A 19,025-nucleotide genomic window follows, 5' to 3' on the forward strand; every position below is an offset into this window, starting at 1 on the left:
AGAAGCCTGCTCAGTGGGAGCTAAGAGATGTCTCAGATGGATAACTATCACAGAAAGGGGAAGGGCTGAGAAAGGTGGAGTTGCCTCTAGGATTTATGATCTTAGTGTGTTAAAGCTGGGAAGAACCTATAGAACATGGAATCGAATTCTTCTGTTGTATGGGTAAAGAAATTGAGGCCCAGAGAGAGAACTTACCAAGACCCAGAAAGCAAGCTAGTGGGAGAATGGAGATGAAGGCCAGGTCTCCCGATTCCCAACTTTGGGAATCAAAAACATCATATGAGGGGCACCTGGGTGGCTCAGTCGGTTAAGCGTCAGACTGGCTCAGGTCACGATCTCACGGTTGGTGGGTTCGAGCCCCGTGTCGGGCTCTGTGCTAACAGCTGAGAGCCTGGAGCCTGCTTCGGATTCTGTGTCTCCCTCTCTGCCCCTCCCCTGCTTGCTCCCTGTTTCTCTCTCTCCAAAATAAATAAACATTTAAAAAAACAACATCATATGAAGTGGCTTTCCCCCCAGCGCCCTGCTGCCTCCTGACATGGTTCCAGCCACCACACTTTCCACTTCTCTCTTTGACCCTGTGCTTGATTGTCTAAGGTGTGAGCAGGGCCCCACTGCTGCCACCTCATTGTTTATTGGGGGCCTAATAAAACCTGGGTGCAACCGCTCGGGGAGGTGGAGGCTTCTTCTCATGTGCGGGCTGTTTGGCTTGTACTTAGTGACTTACCACTGTTGAGCCAGCATTATTCTGTTTTATGGCGTGTCTTGGGGTGAAAGGTTAATTTAAGACCGGAAACGAAGGCTCGGATCTGCCAGCCTCGGCAGGAGTGGCCTCTTGTGGGTTTGCCACTCAGACGCAAATCACCTTTGTTGCTAAGCAGGCCTCGTCCTGAGAATCTGAAGCTAAGGGTGTGGATTGAGTGTGCAGCCTGCCCTGTCTCTTACTCTGAGAGAGGCCACTTTGGGTGGCAGGCTGGCCACCTTATCATCATGTTAATGGCCCATGAACCGGCGCGGAAGCCATTCACTTTTTTAAAGTAGGACCCCACTTGTTTTCACGTTTCCTCCTGAGCTCCATGACACGAGTGGGCACAAAGTTGTGTGTGTTACCTTGTCTGTTCCCCTCGGCAGCCCTCTGAGAAGTGGCCATACTTGTTGTACTGAGAAGGAAACTGAGGCAGACACAGGCTACTGAACTCACAGGGGCCAGCGCTCAGAGGCTGACCCCGCCGCCTGTTCTCGTTCCACATGTCAAGTGGCCTCTCTGTTAGCACCGAGAGGGGAGGGCTGGGGCTAAATGGGCCGGGTGTTGATTGGGGCGACCAACATTTATTATGAGGTTTCTGAATGCCGGGTCCTGGGCTGGGTTGTGGGGATGCAGGGGTGAGTAAGCCCTAGTCCCTTTATTCCCAGGAGCTTGTGCCTTGGCCTGACAGCAGGACAGGTGCATACGAAGTTACAGCCGCCATTCTAACTGTTGTCATAGACACATCAAGTGTTCTGGAAGCACTGAGAAGAGAGCCTCACACAGAATACCTGCACTGAGCACAAGCTGGGGGACTTGGGAATTGAAGGATGAATAGGAGATTACTAGGTAGATAAGAAAGCAGGCTTCCAAGAAAATGTGTGGTGGTATGAAAGGGCTTGATGCAGGACTCACAAGTAAAGAAGAGTTTTCTTCTTCGCTGAGGGTGGAAGGGGTGGGACATTTAACTGAGAGATAAGCTGGGGGAGGAGGGGGCGTGGTTGGCACCAGAAGGTTAAGGGCTTTTGTGAAACACTTGCTAACTCTGTAAGAGTCGTTGAAAGAAACCTCAGTAGGGACCAGCGAAGATTCTCCAGATATGAATTCTCCAGGCACCTGAAGTACCTTTCCCTGTAGACACGTGCACGAGGCTTGTTTTCAGACTGTCTGTGTCCATTTTTTACCTCTTGTGTGTCACGCACCAGTGGAGGTGTTTATTGATAGGGCGAAGGCATCAGAGTGGGACCGGCCACACTGACAGTTCATGTGTAAAATGTCTCAGATTCCTCTTGCCAAATAAGCTGATAACAAACACCCTTGTGAGTTCATGCGCAGACTGTCTCTCCAGGGACTGGTTTGCATTCCAGACAGGGCCACACAATCTTTCTGCAGGAGCTGGGCTGGAGTGAGAAGGCTACTTAAAAATAAAGACCAATGAAAATATATCTCTGTTTTTAAAGATGATATTTACAAGGCAAAAGGATCCAGGAAGCAGATGATTTGCCATGAGAGAGCAAGAATCTTTAAAAATATCAGCTCTTTAGAGTGGGAGGAGTCACGGAGAGAGAGAGAGAGTGAGTGAGAGAGTGAGTGAGTCCTGTGGGAGCCCTGGTCTCTCTCTCCATGGATGAATCCTTGTGGAGGTCTGTCCCCGGAAATCCATTTTGGAAACAGAGCTTTGAGCCTCACTTGTCCTTCATGTGAAAAACCGGAGAGCAATGTGGAGTCGAAGCCTTCACGCCTGCATCGGTCTCTTCTGTAGCTCCTGGGTTTTGTGTTTTTTTGTGTGTGAAGAAAGAGAAATTCCTTTCTGAGACAGCTGCTGCTTATTTTAGTGAATGTGTTTGTCAGAACATGAGCCCAGACACCAAGAGAGGAGTCCAATATCTTTGTTGAGCCAACCCAGCTTTCTTATGTTGGGATGGTAGGACACTGTCTCCCTAACCTCCACAGAAAAATCAGCAGCATGGTCCCACCCGTGATCTTCTCCCTGCACTGATGTCTGTTGGGCTGTGGGGCAGTGAGGGGCAGGGGTCAGGGTAGTCTCTGGTCCTGGAGCGCTAATCCCAGCATCTCTGAACTCACAGACCATGGCCTTTGTGTGTTCACTGGGAGAGCTGGGCGTCCGTGTCCTCAGAGCCATGGTGCCCTTCCACACAGGTCCACATTGCTCTCTCTGCCAGCCTCGTGGTCATGTGCCAGTGGTGTGGAATAACCTGTCAAGCCAATAATCTCAGGTGCACCTGAGTGGCTCAGTCACTTAAGCATCTGACTCTTGATTTTGGCTCAGGTCATGATCTCCTGGTTGGGGGGTTCAAACCCTGCATCACGCTCTGTGCTGACAGTGTGGAGCCTGCTTGGGATTCTCGGTCTCCTCTCTCTGCCCCTCCCCAGCTGGCATGTGTGCATTTTCTCTCTCTCTCTCTCTCTCTCTCTCTCTCTCCCTCCCTCCCTCCCTCTCTCTCAAAATAAATAAATAAACATTAAAAAAAAATCTCAGAGGTCAGTTCAGCAGTTTAGTGTCTTTTAGGGACTCGTTCTGCCCTGTCTTATCAGACCTTTCTGGAAACTTCATTGGCTTTATAGAACTTTTGGGAAAATAGTTCCCAGGAGGCCTCAGTTCCTCTGCACAAATGAGGAAATGGACCAAACTCTCTCTCTCTCTCTCTCTCTCTCTCTCTCTCTCTCTCTCTCTCTTTTCTGCTCAGACATCTAAACTGCTCTCTGATAACAGTGTATTTGACTTGGACAGAGAACCCCCTTGGGTGGGTCCTGCTGGAGTAGAGAGAAACTTTCTCAGAGCTTTCTTGCTCTGCCTCTGGCCCATTCACTCCTCCAAGGTCACATCTGAGAACTTTGCAGCTGTGTTCATTTTCCTGGCACATGGTCATCAGTGTCTGTGGGGAAGGTATGGACAAATAAGTAGGCAGCAAATAAATCCTCCTGCTTTCGAGCAGAAGCGAAAAGGAAGGGAACAGCTCTCAGACTGGGCTGCCAGAGTGCTTTCCACGAAGGAGCATGCCCTCCAGGGAAAACCCCTTTGGTCCTTGGTGCAAAGGACATCACAGATCTTCCATCCCTAGACTGAACCTAGAGGGAGGGCCAGATGATCTTTAAGCTGCATCCAGAAGTGTCCCCACTCAAGACCAAGTCTTGTTTTTAGGGCGTAGAACAAATAAACAAACAAACCACAATGACAACAGCATTACCACTGGAAATGCTGGCCCCAAGGAAAGCAGAGTCTGTCCACTCTTCTGGTCACCCCAGCTTGCCCAGCCCACTCCTGCTTGGTGGAATGTCCCGTGCTGGGGCCTCCCAAGAACCTCCTGCTGAGTGTCCCTGTTTGGTCGTGTGTCTTGTCTACAGCACAGGGGATTTCACACTGAAATCACAGATCCTGGCTTCTCAAGTGCGTTGACATGTCCGTAGGCTTTGAACAGCCCATTGGGCTTTTCTGACTCAGGCAGGGCTTACCCAGCCCTGCAGGTGCACACACCTGCTTATAAAGGCTGAATGCAGTTTACAGGTCCCTGTGTGGAGACTGGGGTCAGGGGTGTGGCCGGCTGGTCTGCTAGCTGGGTGGAAGGCTTAATGAGAGGAGTGGGCAATCATGTCCTGTGCCCCTGCCCTGGGCATAGCCACACAGAGGCCGGCTGACTGCCAAGGTCCAGGGAGGTGTTATTTACATTGCTAATAACATTCATGACAGTATTAACAACAAAGCAGTATAATTACGTATCAGGAAATTGATTCTGAAATTCAAGGTCTATAATTCAAATGAAAAAAATTTGGGAGGCTTTCAAAAGCTAACTCTAAAGGCGTTATAGCATAAGCTGTTCTGTCGCTCCTGAAACAGATCATTGACTGCTAGAGGTTCATTTATTCAACAAATGTGTAGTGCCTACCTACCAGGAGTGGGCACCTCACCGGCACCGAAATGACAAAGGTAAAAATGAGTAGACGGCTCGTTAATGGCTGAATTCGTCAAATAGGGGCATAATATAAAAAGTCGAATTGTTTGAATCTTTGACACCGATTGAATGCCAGTTGTGTACCCAGAACTGAGCTGGGTACTCTGGGAAATGCAGGGAACCAGACAAAGGACAGTGGCCTTTTCCTTAAGAAGTTTATACATGAGTCACCCAGACAAGATTAATGCACAAAAAATGTGTTGGGGTTCAAGGCTAAATGAAGTGCCAGATAGTCTGGTCTCTGCCCTGTGTACGATCCCTGTGTTATGACTGCTTGTCTCCCCCTGCCCCCACCCCTGCCCGGATGGCAGTTTCTCAGAAGCTGGGGGCGCAGAACTTGTCCACCTGCTCTCCACAGCGCCTGGCGATGCCCCAGCTAAAGCAGGTTCTCAGTGAATGGAACGAGCAGAACTCTATGTGGGTAGTGATTCCCAGACCTGGCTGGGCCACAGAACTCCCTGGGGAGTCAAAAGCATTCCCCTCCTCCCCACCTTGGCCATCAGGCTACATAGATTCTGTTTGGGAGTGGGACCAGGAAGCTGTATTTGGAGACCCTTCCTGGTGAATCGATGGTAGAGCCAGGTTGGGTGGCCTCTGGCGTGGACTCCAGGAGGAAAAGAATGCATAGGAAAGAAAGGTCAGTAAGGGGCCGGGAATCTTCTGTGCCTCTGGTGCCATTTCTCTGAGGTTTTCTTCAGGCCGCCCGTCACTCCATCCTGTGTGTCCACACCGCTCAGTGTCACAGCAGCCATTACCCATAATTATTATTGAAATGTGATCCCCTGAGTGGACTGTGCAGTTCCTTTGGGAGACAGGGCACAGTAAGTCTTCAGTTAGCATCGTGGGGCATGCCCCCACTCTAGAGGATGGGTAAGATTGGAGCAGGGCTGGGAGGAGGAGGGTGGAGGCTGGATGTGGAGCACTTCAGGGGCCCACCTGTCTGACGCAGCCACAGGGCAGCGCTAATACCTTTGGGAATCGAGCCTAACAAGGAAATAGGGGCTGCACCGGAGACCTGGTGAGCCCATCAAGGGGGTTTACACAGCGGGGTATAGGGAGCCCTGAGGGCTTTGGGAACAGGGTGGGGGCGGTTCTGGCTGAGAAGTAGAGACTGGGTGGGAGGCCCCTGCGGTAATCCTGGTGGCGGTAAGATAGAGCAGTCACACTTCGAGCCACCACATAGCCTGGGTTTTGTAGCCACTCTTGCTTGGGTTTTACCCACAAGCAGTGGTCACTGGGCACCTACCATTGCTAGAGGCACAAATCCCAGGCTCGAGAGCTCACAGTCCAATGAGGCAGGCAGACCTGTAAGTGGATCCACACAATAGGATGTGTGAAACGATCATCGGAACCTCCACAGGGTACAGTGTGGGGAAGGGGGTGAGTGGAGGCCCGAGCAAGACTTTAAAGGAGAACAGTGCAGCCTAGAACACTGCCTAGCCAAGCATCATTGTGTTTCATTCTCACGTAGCCCAGTGGGGTCAAGACTATTATTATCCCCATTTTATGGATGGGGAAACTGAGGTTCAAAGAGGTTTGGTAACTCGTCCAGGCACACACAGCTAGTAAATGGTGTGTCGTGTTTCTAATAAGTCTACCTGACTCCAGAGTCCAAACTGGGACCCCTGATACTGTGCTAGCTTTGGTATTTCAGCTCTAGAGCCCCCCAGGTTTTCAGCAGATAAAAAAGAATGTGCATGGGCATGTTAGAGACACAGCACAAGCTAAGGCACAGGCAGGGAGTTGTGGAAGAGCCTGGCTTACTAGGGACTGCGGGTGGCTCACTAAGCCAAGAGTACAGGGAAGGGGAAGCATTGGGGGGCAGGCCAAGGGCAGTCAAGAGGTGAGTCACAAAGGTGGTTTCTGTTTTGCTCTGCTAGGATGTTCAGATTTGGCCCTGAAGATTGTTGGGGGGGGGGGTGGGGGGCTGCTGCTGAAGGATGAAAGAGGAACAGATCCTGAGCAAATGTGCGTTTTTGATGTAAAGGTGTCTTTGGTAGCAGCTTGAGAAATAGGCCGATGGGTTGGAGGGGGGTGATCAGGAAGCAGGAACAGCTTGAGGAGGTTTTGAGGGCTCAGGTGAGAGCAGAGAGGAAGGACGGTGGTAGTGGATGGGGCTGCTGAGGCAGGACTGGGTGATGGGCCGCTCAGGAGGTGAGGGACTGGGGCAAGGAGGGGACTCTGACAGTGTGACTCGGGGGTCTGGATGCAGATGGTGCTGTTCGCTGAGGTTGGGGGTGCAGGGGAGTGACGGGAGGTCAACTGACCACATGTGAGGTCTCTGTATGGGAGTCATTGAGGAAGTGGGTATCTGGCAGTTGGCTTACGGACCTGGAGATCCCATGGAGGGATAGCTTGTTGGGTCATAAGGACATAGATATTGGTTGAACTATAGGAGTGTCTGAGGTCCTTGAGGGCGGGAGGAGAGTGAAGATTAAAATCTTGGGACACAGCAAAATCTCAGGGGCATTGAGAGAGAGAGGAGCCTGCAAAGACTGAAAATGGGAGAGGCAGTGAACAAGGTAGGGTCCCAGATGGGATGGTGGAGTTGGTGTGGCAACCTTGGGTGTGAGGCCAGGCCCGGACTGTGTGCATGGGTGGGAAGCAGACTGCAGTGGATGGAAGGGGAGGTGGAGGTGAGGGAGTGGACATGGCCGGGGAAGCCAGGCTGGGTGGGAAGGACGGAGAGTGCCATTTTGTTTTCTTAGGCGAAGGCAGTATAGACCTAACTATGATGGAGTTTGCGCACATTTTTGAGACTGACTTCATGTTGACAAATTCACACGAGAACAAAAAACCCCGCAACTTTTGTCAGGCAATGAAGAACAAATTTTTGGCGGGGGGGTGGGGGGAGGGAGGCGGTTGACAAATGCATTAACTTGGCACAACTCTTTAAGGTCTGGGGCCTTTGGAAGACAGGCTCCGTGAGACACTGCTGGGCTGTGAGCTTCTCAGGGCGGGGACTGCTCTGTGGTCGTCCCAGGCTCCTGGCTGGGGAGCTGTGTGTGGAGCGAACAGGTGTTGTTGAGAAATCCTTTTCATGTTCGCTTTGCTATGGCTTCCGTCTCCTCCTCGGCATCCCCCTCTGTCCTCCGGACCAATTACTGGAGTCCAAGTCCCTGAGACCTAATTTCAGCAAGTCAGGAGATGTAATGCGATCCAGATACGAAGGTTCACCACGGGGAGTGACCTTAAGGGCGTGCTAGAAACCAGCTCAGTGGAAAACACACGTTTAGCTCTCCCATCCCAGCCTAAGTTAGATGAACGGGAATGAGCTACCCTTTCCATTTGTGTGAAAATGCACCAATTTCTACCTTAGTTTGGCTTGGGCTGCCTTGAGCTTTGAGGTAGTGGGAGTCATTCCCCTGCAGGTGCTGGAAATGACACTTAGCACATCCGTGAGAGCGCACTATGAGGCACCTCATTTACGTTTCACAGAGACGCTCTGTTTATGACTTGTTCGGTAGAGTGCTCAGTGAGCTAGAGTCCATTTGGTTTCCACCATAGCACATCGCTTCCAGGGACTCAGGGCGGGGGACACGGGGGCAGGCACTGAAACCAAGGAAATGACTAGCTTATCTGTCCTGTTCTCCTCTATTATTCTCACGTAGAGAAAGGATGTGGATTTTCAACCCAGGATATATATATGGGACGGGAGTGCTTAAATAGAGAGGTGGGCAGGCATATTCTGAGGGTCAAGCAACCTTTTTAGGATATTGAGGACCTAGTGGAAGGTAAGATATAAAATGGCGGATCTGGTTGTTTTGGAAGTTGACCACAACGATGGTGGTAGTGAGAGAGATGCTCATTCATGTGACCAACATTCTTTTTTTTTTTTTTTTTAATGTTTATTCAGTTTTGAAAGACAGAGACAGAACATTAGCAGGAGTGGGGCAGACAGAGAGAGGGACACAGAATCTGAAGCAGGCTCCAGGCTCTGAGCTGTCAGCACAGGGCCCGACACGGGGCTTGGACCCACGAACCATGAGATCGTGACCTGAGCCAAAGTCAGACGCTTAGCTGACAGAGCCACCCAGGCGCCCCACGTGACCAGCATTCTTACTGGGAGAGAAAGCTTTCTGACACAGGCCAAATCTGACGTACCTACCACACTGTGGTTTACCTCCTGTATTACTTAAGGGGACGTTTCCCACCTAACAGATAAACCCTCAGTTCTCAGTGACTTCATATACTTGCAGTTTATTTCTCATGTATGTGAAGGCCAAATGTTCCTTGTCACAGAGGGCTTTCCTCCCAGGGCACCCAGGGAATCTGGCTCTTTCCTTCTCCTGGCTTTGCCATCTCCCACCTGTGGTTTCCAAAGCTGCTGTGCTCTGGCAGAAGTGAAAAGAACGTGGACGGTCACCATGGGAGGTTCTTATGGGGCATGCCCGGAAGTTGTATATATCACTTCTGCTCATAGTCCGATTACCTAGAGCTGGTTGCGTGGGTTCACAGCTACAAGGAAGGGCTCAGGAGGAAGGAGCAATGCGTGTGGCAATCAGCTAGCCTGTCTCGGCCATACCCACCAAAGCCTAAAAATTACCTTCCAGCTGAGTTTTTATTGGCAGCTTAGCCTCTGTCCTCATCTGATAGTGCACCAAGATCTCATTACCCAGATCTTAGCATTTTGGAGTTTGATAGAAGAAAAGGAGTCCCCGGCCTAGACCAGAGACCCTGTCTGCTGTGGTGTGCAGGGCAGCACTTGTATACCTTTGGCTGCGTCCACTTTGTGTGGGAGCAGTATGGGTATAGTGGTTAAGGATGTGGGCTCTGAGCTCTGACTATGGGGCTTCATGTTACACATTCATGACTTGTGGCCATGTGACCTCGGGCAACTTGCTAACTTTCCTAATTCTTTACAAAATGGAGATAATGGAGTGTCTAACAATGCCTGGGTTTGTTACAGTGATTAACTTTAATACATAGGAAGCTTTTAACACCTTGCCCAAGACTTCATAGATGCTCATTTAATGTCAACAGTTCTTACGGTCCCAAGGATTGTATATTCATTCATTCATTTAGCACATACTACGTGCAGAGGGTCTTGTGCTAGGAACTGGGCATAAAAATTAAAAATTGACAGAAGAACTTGCTGTAATTGAGGCAAGTAAGGATGCAGTGGGAGGGATCCAACCCATTTGGGGCTAGGGAGCTAGAACGTCTGGAGGGAAGGGGCCTTGAAGGGAAGAGTAGGAGTTGGTAGGGCGAGGATTTGCTTACATCCACATGCTTAAGAACACCAAGGATGCTATATGATATATCGGACCTAATGTTTTTTGAAATGGGGAAGCTTCTTTGTCTTACAACAGGATTCTTCAAAAGGCTTCTTACCGAGTGTCCTTGAAGTTGATGTTAGCCAATGAAAAATATGCCCAGCCCTGACTTTGAGGGACAGGAGTGTCATCTCATGACACAGCCGTTATTTCCACTCATTCGAGCCCAATGGCATCTCCACCTGATCTGAGCTGATCTGGACCTGTCGCCAGAGAGCTTTTAGGGAATCTGTACATTGCTGGGAAGAATGGTCCCTGCTTTCACAGAACTGCAGTCTGCTGGCCTCACGGCTTGGGGACGGTCAGAATGCAGGAGCATTCTCCCTGGGCAATGCGTGGTGGGCTCAGGGAGCAAGACCAGGGAGCCGGGTGTTGAAGGAGATGTCACTGGTGCTGAGCGTACCGGGGTGGGGGTATTGGTGGTTGCCTGGGGGAAGCAGAACAAGAGATAAAATTACAACTTGTCAGGACTGAGCTTCCATAGGCTTTCTAGAGTCCAATAAGATTTGGAAGGAAGAATGAGAGTCTAGATGACCTACCAAAAAAAAAAAAAAAAAAAAGGTGAAAATGATTTCACTGAGCCAAATAAAAACAGCAAGATTCTTTCATTAGCCCAATGATTTCTTTTGTGTATTACATTTTAATTCAGAAGTATTTTAGAAAATTGACTTCAGCGTTAATTAGGTCACAAATTCCATACTCTGGCCTTGGACAGCTCTTACTGTTAGGTGGTGATGGTGGTTTTGTTTTGTGCATTTTATTTTTATTTTTACTTTTGTGGGAAAATATATGTGACATAAAACTTACCATTTTAACCATTTTTAAATGTAGAGCTCAGTAGCACTGAATATATTAACACGGTTGTGCAGACATCCGCACCATCCACCTCCAGAACTTTTTCATCTTGCCAAATTCAAAGTCAGCACCCCTTAAACACTAACTCCGTATTCCTCTCTTCCCCCTGCCCTCTCATCCACTGTTCTGTTTTCTGTCCCTGAATCTGCTTATTCTCAGTACCCCCACTATCAGTTCTGAAATAGGATGGCCTCCTGGAACTCAAAATTGAGAGTTGACAGTTTTCCTGGGCACCCAGTATGTCACCAAGATGATTTGGGGCACACGTAGAATGGACTGTTCAGTTTTTGTTGTTAAGATGAGCCCAGTGTGTGTGTTGAGATCCACGTAATTTTGTCACCTCTTGGCCCATAAGCAGGTATGCAGGTTTCCTTCTTGTGGGTTCACGGGCAAGGCATCCTGCAGGCCAGGCTGAGATGGGCTCAAAGGCATGGCTTCTTGGGAAGGGGCCTGCCACGCTGGACCCAAGGACCTGAGATCCAGAGGGCAGAGCCATGGGGGGGAATACAGCCTTGGGGCCTTGTCCCACCCCTGTCCCTTGCTGGCTGGAATGTAAGCACATTCACCAAGTTAGCAAGAAGTTAGCTTCTTGCAGGATGGCCCTTTGTTTTCGGAAGAAAAGTACACTGCTGGTGTGGTGGAGGCCTGCAGGTACTTGCTCGCCCAAGGAAGATACAGTCCAGAAGCCCACCTCCTATGGCTGAGACCAATGGTCTGATCAGGGAAAGAGGCTCCTGGACTTGGAATGTGTGTATAGGAGGGGTTTATACAAGTTGTACATGCTCTTGGTAGAAAATTTGGGAAATGCAGAAAAGTATGAAGCTAAAAATAAAAATAATCTGAAAGACCATCTCCCCCCACCCCATGCATGCACCCCCCCCCACACACACACACACAATGATGTTCATGTTTAGCTTGTTTTTCTTCTTCTATAGATATTGCCTTATGGGGTCGGAATCCTATAGCGTACCTGAAACTGTATCCGGCTCTCCTCACTCTGCAGTAAGGCACAAGCATTTCCCCATGGATTAAATGTCTTCATGAATACTATTTTTAAAGAACTGCTGAATACTTTATTATTTGGTTGCACCGTAACTGATGAAACCACATCCCGTTGTTGACACCTGTGAGATCCTCAGAAGCTCTAGAACTGGATCATTTCCTGTATACGGTGGCTGCAGCAAAAGCTGGTCGTGTTAGCTCTGTCTATGTGGCCCCTATCCAGTGGGTGACTAAGAGTGTGGATTTTGAAGTGAGATGGAGTGGGGCTCCTTTCACGGCATCCCTAGTCACTGCCTGTGGGATACTGGGGAGGTTACCCTGTAGTCTGTCTTGTCTTCTGTCCAACAAGGATGGTCAAATGAGATCACAGATGGAGGCATCTGGGACAGGGTCTGGTGCACTGTCAGCAGCTGAGCCACGCTGCTGTTGGTGTCCTCATGAGGCTGGTGTCAGGGGCTGGCCCAGACTCCTCATGCCCAGGCCAGAGTTCTGTCCACTCAAAGGCTTTGCTTCTCTGGAAAGGTCCTTGAAGAGAGGCTTCGTGGTTCAAGCAGAGATGTGGAGCACTGGCTGGAAATCCTTATTGAAAAATGTTTAAAATAGGTATGTGTGTACACATGTAGATATACACACATGCGTATTATACATGAACATATACACACGGGCATATACGTGCATGCATGTATATGCATACACAATGCACATATATATACACACACACCTGCATATACATATATACATGTGTCTTATACACGCACATGTACACGTGGGTATATACACACATGCATATATAAGCATACATGAATACACAATGCACATACATATATATATATATACACTTGCGTATATATACACTCATGCACACATGCATGTATATACACACACGTACACACACAATAGGAAGCACATATGGCAGACTTACACTTGCTTTATAGAAAATCAAGATGGGGGCACCTGGGTGGCTCAGTCGGTTGAGTGTCTGACTTCATTCAGCTCAGGTCATGATGGTTTCGTGGTTTGAGCCTCACGTTGGGCTCTGTGCTGACCGCTCAGAGCCTGGAGCCTGCTTCGGATTCTCTGTCTCCCTCTCTCTCTGTCTCTCTGCCCCTCCCCCACTTGCACTCTTGTCTCTCTCTGTCTCTCAAAAATAAATAAACACTAAAAAATAAAAAAATTAAGATGGATGAGTTCTGGAATGGCCCCTGGCCCCCAGGGCTCTTGTTACAGAGCAGAAACAGGAAAGAAAGATAAGGACCACCCCACCCCACAGACTTGTTGTGAGGACTCCTTAGGATAAAACTGGTGAAAAAGCCTGGCCTGCCGTGGGCCTCTGGTCTCATAGGTCTCTTCCTGGCATTCTGACTGGTCAGCACACAGCATACTGGTCTCTGGCCCACTGGAGCAGGGAGGGAGGTCATCCTGGGATCTGCTTCTGAGATTGCAGGAGGAAGTGGATGGAGGTTAAGACATGGGAGTGTGTGAGGTCACTTGAAGCCAGACCAATGGAGAAAACTCACTGTTGGAAAAGAGTGAGGAGAGGGCTGGGGCTGGAAGGGCAAGAGCCACATGGCCTTGGGCTCTCAGTGAGGGGGCAGCATAGAAGGTAGAGTCTGAGCTCCCCTCCCAGAGCAGTGTAGACAGAGGGCACTATCTAGACCCTTGCGGCAGGCTGGGAACTTGTTTGGGCTTTCACAGTATGTCTCTTGAATGCATTGCCATTGGCCTTTCCTATTAGGGCTTCAGATGGCCTGTGTAAGAAAAGTTGCATGTGTGCGTCTAGCCTGCATGTAAGAAAGGGCTTTGACTTCCTGTGGGTGATCTCTGGGGTTAAAATAAGGAACAGAAAGAAACCTGTGGAGAGACAGGATCCATCTCCCTGGGGAATGACTGAGAAGACTTGATCCCACTGAGGCTCTCCTGGTCAGAGGAGGCAAGGGTGCAAGAGGCCGTCCCAGGAGGCAGTGTGATGTCCATCTGGGAAGGTGAGCAGGGCAAGGCTGGGACCCCTGGTTGGAAGGACATGGCAAGGACAAGGGGGCCCTTTCAGTCTCTTCCCAACTCTGGGGGATGCCCCTTTTGGTTCTAGATGGTTGTTGTAAGTCCTTGTAAGATGGAAAGCCAGGCCTCCTTGGGCCAGGTGAGAAGATGTGATCACCTGTGAACCTGGGCTCTGCAGAGATGCAGTGTATGTGGGAGACATTCCCCTGGCTTCCTCTCACCTCAGCTCAGGTGTTGGATCCAGGCGGCTGTGACTGAGGGTCTTCTGTGGTGACACTCGGAGCTGGGGCTCCTTATCTTCTGACCACCTGTGAGTGCGTGGGGGTGAACGGCTTCCTTTCATTGCCTCTGGAATGGAAACTGGTCCTGCGTGGGGGTCTGTTGGCCAGGTACCTAGGAGATGGTAAGTTTGAATGAGGAGCTTGGCAATGTCAATGGTAAGAGGGTTTGGTTTTTAGTTTTGATTTATTTTTTCTATTTATTTAATTGAAACATAAGTTGATATATAATGCATTAGTTTCAGGTGTACAGCATAGGGATTTGACAGCTCTATATATTATGCAAGGTGCATCACAGTAAGTGTAGTTACCATCTGTTGCTGTACAAACTTATTACGGTATTACTGACTATATTCCCTGTGCTGTCTTTTTTTTTTTTTTTTATCCCTGTGACTGACTTCATAACTGGAAGTGTGTACCTCTTAATCCCCTTCACCTGTTTATCCACCCCCACCCCACCCCAAGGGTTGGTATTTACCTTGAAGCATATCTTGTCTGTGAGCCTTGAGGGTGTGGTTCAGGGCTGAGCTTTTCTCCTGGGCCAAACAGCTGCTTTGTTAGAAGGTTCTGTCTGGTGTCCCTCCAGCCCTCAAGTTTTTATAGAACCCTGTCATTTATCCAACACCTGGTCATCCTTTGTGATGCCATTTGGCAGATGATGAGGCCCAGGGAAGACAGAAGGCTGGAGGTCTTAAATATGAGTGTACTAGAGAAACTCTTTGGCCAGAAGGTTTCTTCTTTCATTTGAGAGGTACTTAGGGACTCTGTGTAAACCTTGAACTTGTCCTTTAGATGCCCTGGACTGAGCCCATTACTCATGCTATCACTGGCAATCGGAAGCCCTGAGTTTTTTGGTTTTTGTTTTTAATTTGTATTTATTTATTTATTTATTTATTTATTTATTTATTTATTTATTTATTTAGAGAGTGCACGCACATGTGCATGAGGGGCAGAGAGAGGGAGAGAAATATTATTTATTTATTTATTTATTTAGAGAGTGCACGCACATGTGCATGAGGGGCAGAGAGAGGGAGAGAAAGGTTCCCAAGCAGGCTTCCTGGTGTCAGTGCAGAGCCTATCTCAGGGCTCAAACTCATGAACCATGAGATCATGACCTGAGCTGAGATCAGCAGTCAGACTCTTAACAGACTGAGCCACCCATGTGCCCCTGGAGCCCCTGAGTTTTAATTTGTAGCAGCCAGAGACAGGGAAAGGGGGTTGTTTTGTGACTTATGAAGTCACACAGGCAGAACCACAAATAAGGGACTCCAGTTGGCAAAAACCAAATTGCTTCAAGGCTATTCTTAGAAACTAAAGCATCACGTCCTGTTTCTTCCCAGAAAATGCAGAAACCTTTCATATTTCTGGGTAGTTGGTTTTATTTATATTTCATATCAAACTCTAAAAAGCAACAGCTGGGGAGTGGTTGACAAGGAAAATTTTAACAAGAGCTTTTATCCAGGATCCTCTGATTTAACTAATCCTTGATTTTCTTTTGGGGAAGGAGAAAGGGTATCCACCAAAAGAATTACACACCACTCTCTGGAAGAAAGGGCTTGGAACGCGGACTTAAAGAGTTCTCCTAAGTCAGCCTTTCTAGTTCATTAACAGAACTACCTCATACCAAGGATGCTTTCAGTTCATTACTGAAACTTCCTTGTTCCCCAATTTATATTTGGGGAAACTTAAATCTCAGAAGTTAAAGTGAGTTGTCCAAGCCTCCATAACTACAAAGTAGATTTGAACCATATATTCTGAATTGAAAGCCCATGGCTTCTAGTTTTATAACGTATATAATTCCTTGACCCGGGAAGCTAGTCCCTTCCTTCTGGTTTGATGACCTTTGCACCATTTGAAGAATAGTAATGAATGCTGGTTATCGTGTAGCTGCTGGGTGCTAAATACATCACATACATGACTGAATTTCTTCCTTGCAAGCCTATGGAGTGGGTGTGACGATCTCCTCTTACAGATGAGAAAACAGGCTGAGAGATACGCTAGATCAGGTGCGCCTAGCAGGTGCGCGAGACCAGGTGCACGCCCCCATCTGCCAGACTCTAACCCCTCTGAGGCTCTTCCTGAGGAAACCTACCCCACGTGGGTGTTAGAGTCATTTTTAAGGTCTTTGACTTCAGTGGGAAAGCTGATTTTATAGCCTGAGACCAGACCCTTCAGACCCAGGGATGCAGGTCTAAGCCTTGTGCGAGCTGCTAAGGTACAGTCCAAGGCAGCTCTGTCTGCCGTCCTGCCAGCTCTCTCCACCTCTCTGAACCTCTCTCTAGATAGCAGTGCATCCCTGAAGCCCCTACACCCACCCTGTGCCCTCTGTACCACCTTCAGCTCTCCACTGGAGCCCTAAAATGTTTATTTCTCTTTTGGGGGGTGGGGGGAAGGAAGGGAGGCAGCTGGTGTTGGAAGGAGACAGGTTCTTCCAGTTTGTAAATTATTCTCTGGGAGTCAGGTTCAGCATCATTCTAGGCAAGGAGTTGGAAACTTGGAGACTCCATCTTGCAAAAGTATTTTTCAAACCGGTACATTCCCCAGACACAAATCTGCCCGCCGTGAGGGATGTGGCATATGTCTCCACATCGGCCGAGAGCTGCCCGGGGCCAGCTCTGCCTTCACACACGTATCTCACCCTCTGCAGCAACCCTGCAAGGTGGAGACTGTCACGTCTCTTACAAAAGAAGAAACTGAGGCTCAGAGCTTACGTGGCTTGTGTGAGGCCACGAGGGCAGCCAGGGGCCAAGCTGAGCTTTGGACTTGGGCTCTGATGGCCTTAAAGCCTGTAGTTTTCTCTGCACTGCCTGCCCAGCCCCAGAAAGGACTGCAAGATACTGGCTGAATTCAAGGGGTTTCGTATTTGTCCGTCCGCTGCCACATCCTTCATTCGGCGCTGGGCAGAGAAGTGGATCCAAGGATAGAGAGAAACAAAGTGTTCATTCGCTCTGAAAAGCAAAGGAGTCTTGCTGTCTGTTTAGCTGTCTTGGTGGCGAGTCTTGTACCTGGGGCAGAGCTGAAGCAGGAGGAGGCCGTGTTTATGTGAGCGGTGCCAAAATTAAGCACTGCGGATGTCACAGGAGCCGAGAGTGCATCTGGGAGGGAATCCGTGACTTAGCAGCATCTGGCAAAGCACAGGGCCAGCTCTCCACGTCTGCAGACTTGGTTGGGCTGCGGAGAACAGAGCGGCCAGGTCAGTGCTCGCAGAGGAGAGGGGCCTGGCGAGAAATGGAACTTGGCGAGGCCTGGAGTGGAATGTGCCTTCAGCTGAGCACGGTGCCAAGCACGTTGGAGGCTTCTGGGGGCAGAGTGGGGGTGGGGGTGGGGTCCCATGCTGTTGTCAGTGCCCTCTTGGCTGGCAGTGTCTGGGTGTCTGCCCCCGGCAGGCTGCCCCCTACAGGTGGTGCCCGCCAGGCTGCTGTACAGCCTTCTCGCGTGTGCTTCTGTCTCCCTGTGCTCTCCCAGCTGCTTTGGTCCTCGCCTCCCTCTCCTGTGCCTCCCCACCATCTCCTCTTCCCAGAGACTCCTCTCAGCCCGCTGCTCTGTCTCTGCACCTCACAGCCCGTGGGAGGAGCAGGCCCCCTCCATGATCTGCCCTGGATGCCCCTACCCCTTGTCACGAGTTCTGAACTCCGGACACCTTGACCTTGCTGTCATTCTGCAGCTGTACTGGCTCTTTCCAAATTCAAGCCTGTATGGTATTTCCTTTGCCTGAGAGCATCTACTCCCTGGTCTTCTAATGAAATTCACTTTGTTCCTAAACTTGTAGCATCTTGGACATTTTGCCCCCGTGGCTCCTCTGGCTACCTCTAGGCTCCGTTGGACACCTCCTGATCTGGCTTCCATGCACTGAGTTCGTATTCTAAGACCACTTGCCTATTGTCTTATAACCAACTCTTTATGCACCTGTCTTCCTCACTAGGCCCCATCTCTGCATCCCTAGCACCTAGGGCAACCCATGGCTTCTGCTTAGGCACCAATAATTGTTGCTGAACGAATGAGTAAAGGATTAAGGAAGAAGACAAACACCATTCTCTGCTTTTAATATTATAAGGTCAGCCCACAATCCACATGCACCCACAATGGCATTTCTGTCTAGAGTGGGAAGCCGCCCAGCCCAAGGTCCTTGTCTGTGTGTTTGCCGACCTCCTCCTGCCAGGCCTCTGTCTGGGGGACCTTGGTATGCTGTATTCTCTTGTTTACAGACCCTCTCGAGCCCTCGTGACAGCTGGGCCGGCCCTAGTTCCTCGACGCTTGTCGTCTTGCACTAGCTTTGGATTCTGGAAAAACAGCTATTGCTTTGGAAAATCAGCCCTAACTTATTTTTGTTCCTTTGAAACTTAAATGACTTTCCAAAGAAATGCCTGAGGTTAGAGTGGTGCACAGGGAAAGGCTGATGGCCAAAACCCCGGCGAGCTATTTTCGTGATGTGAATGAATACCCATCGCGTTTTTCCTTCCATCAGCCTATGCACTTGTTCCAAACAGCTCACAGCTTGGGCTCACAAAGCACAGACTCCTTTTGTCCATCGGGAGGAGACCCACATGTATCTGTGACTTTCTGTATGTCTGACCCAGGTAGATCCCATGCTTCCAGCAGGTACTGGCAGTAGAGAGAAATTTTGAGAAGTTGCTGTCTGTCACCTATGTAGGGGAAAGACCTCTGGTGACTAAACGAAGGAAGACTTTAAAGTTTGGTGTCTAAGGACAGGTGGGAAGGTCATGAAATCTAGGGAGGCGTGTGCTTTGAATTTTTTGGTCTGTGCACTAATGTCATGTGGCTAGATTACAGTAATATTAGTCATCTAATTTGCAGCACCACGAACTAGATGTTTTTGGTGGTGCTAGCTAAATCTGTTGTGCTTTTCTGCCCCCCCCCCCTTTTACCAGTTATTATTTCTAGA

At 49.4% G+C, this 19,025-nt stretch overlaps 1 protein-coding gene across 16 annotated transcripts in view; it reads left to right on the forward strand.

Moving 5' to 3' along the window:
- MICAL2 (microtubule associated monooxygenase, calponin and LIM domain containing 2) overlaps positions 1–19,025 on the forward strand; it is a 225,088-nt gene that overhangs the window by 31,048 nt on the left and 175,015 nt on the right. The window lies entirely within an intron of this gene.

Source organism: Neofelis nebulosa, chromosome 10 (assembly GCF_028018385.1).
Source record: "Neofelis nebulosa isolate mNeoNeb1 chromosome 10, mNeoNeb1.pri, whole genome shotgun sequence".
Taxonomy (NCBI): domain Eukaryota; kingdom Metazoa; phylum Chordata; class Mammalia; order Carnivora; family Felidae; genus Neofelis; species Neofelis nebulosa.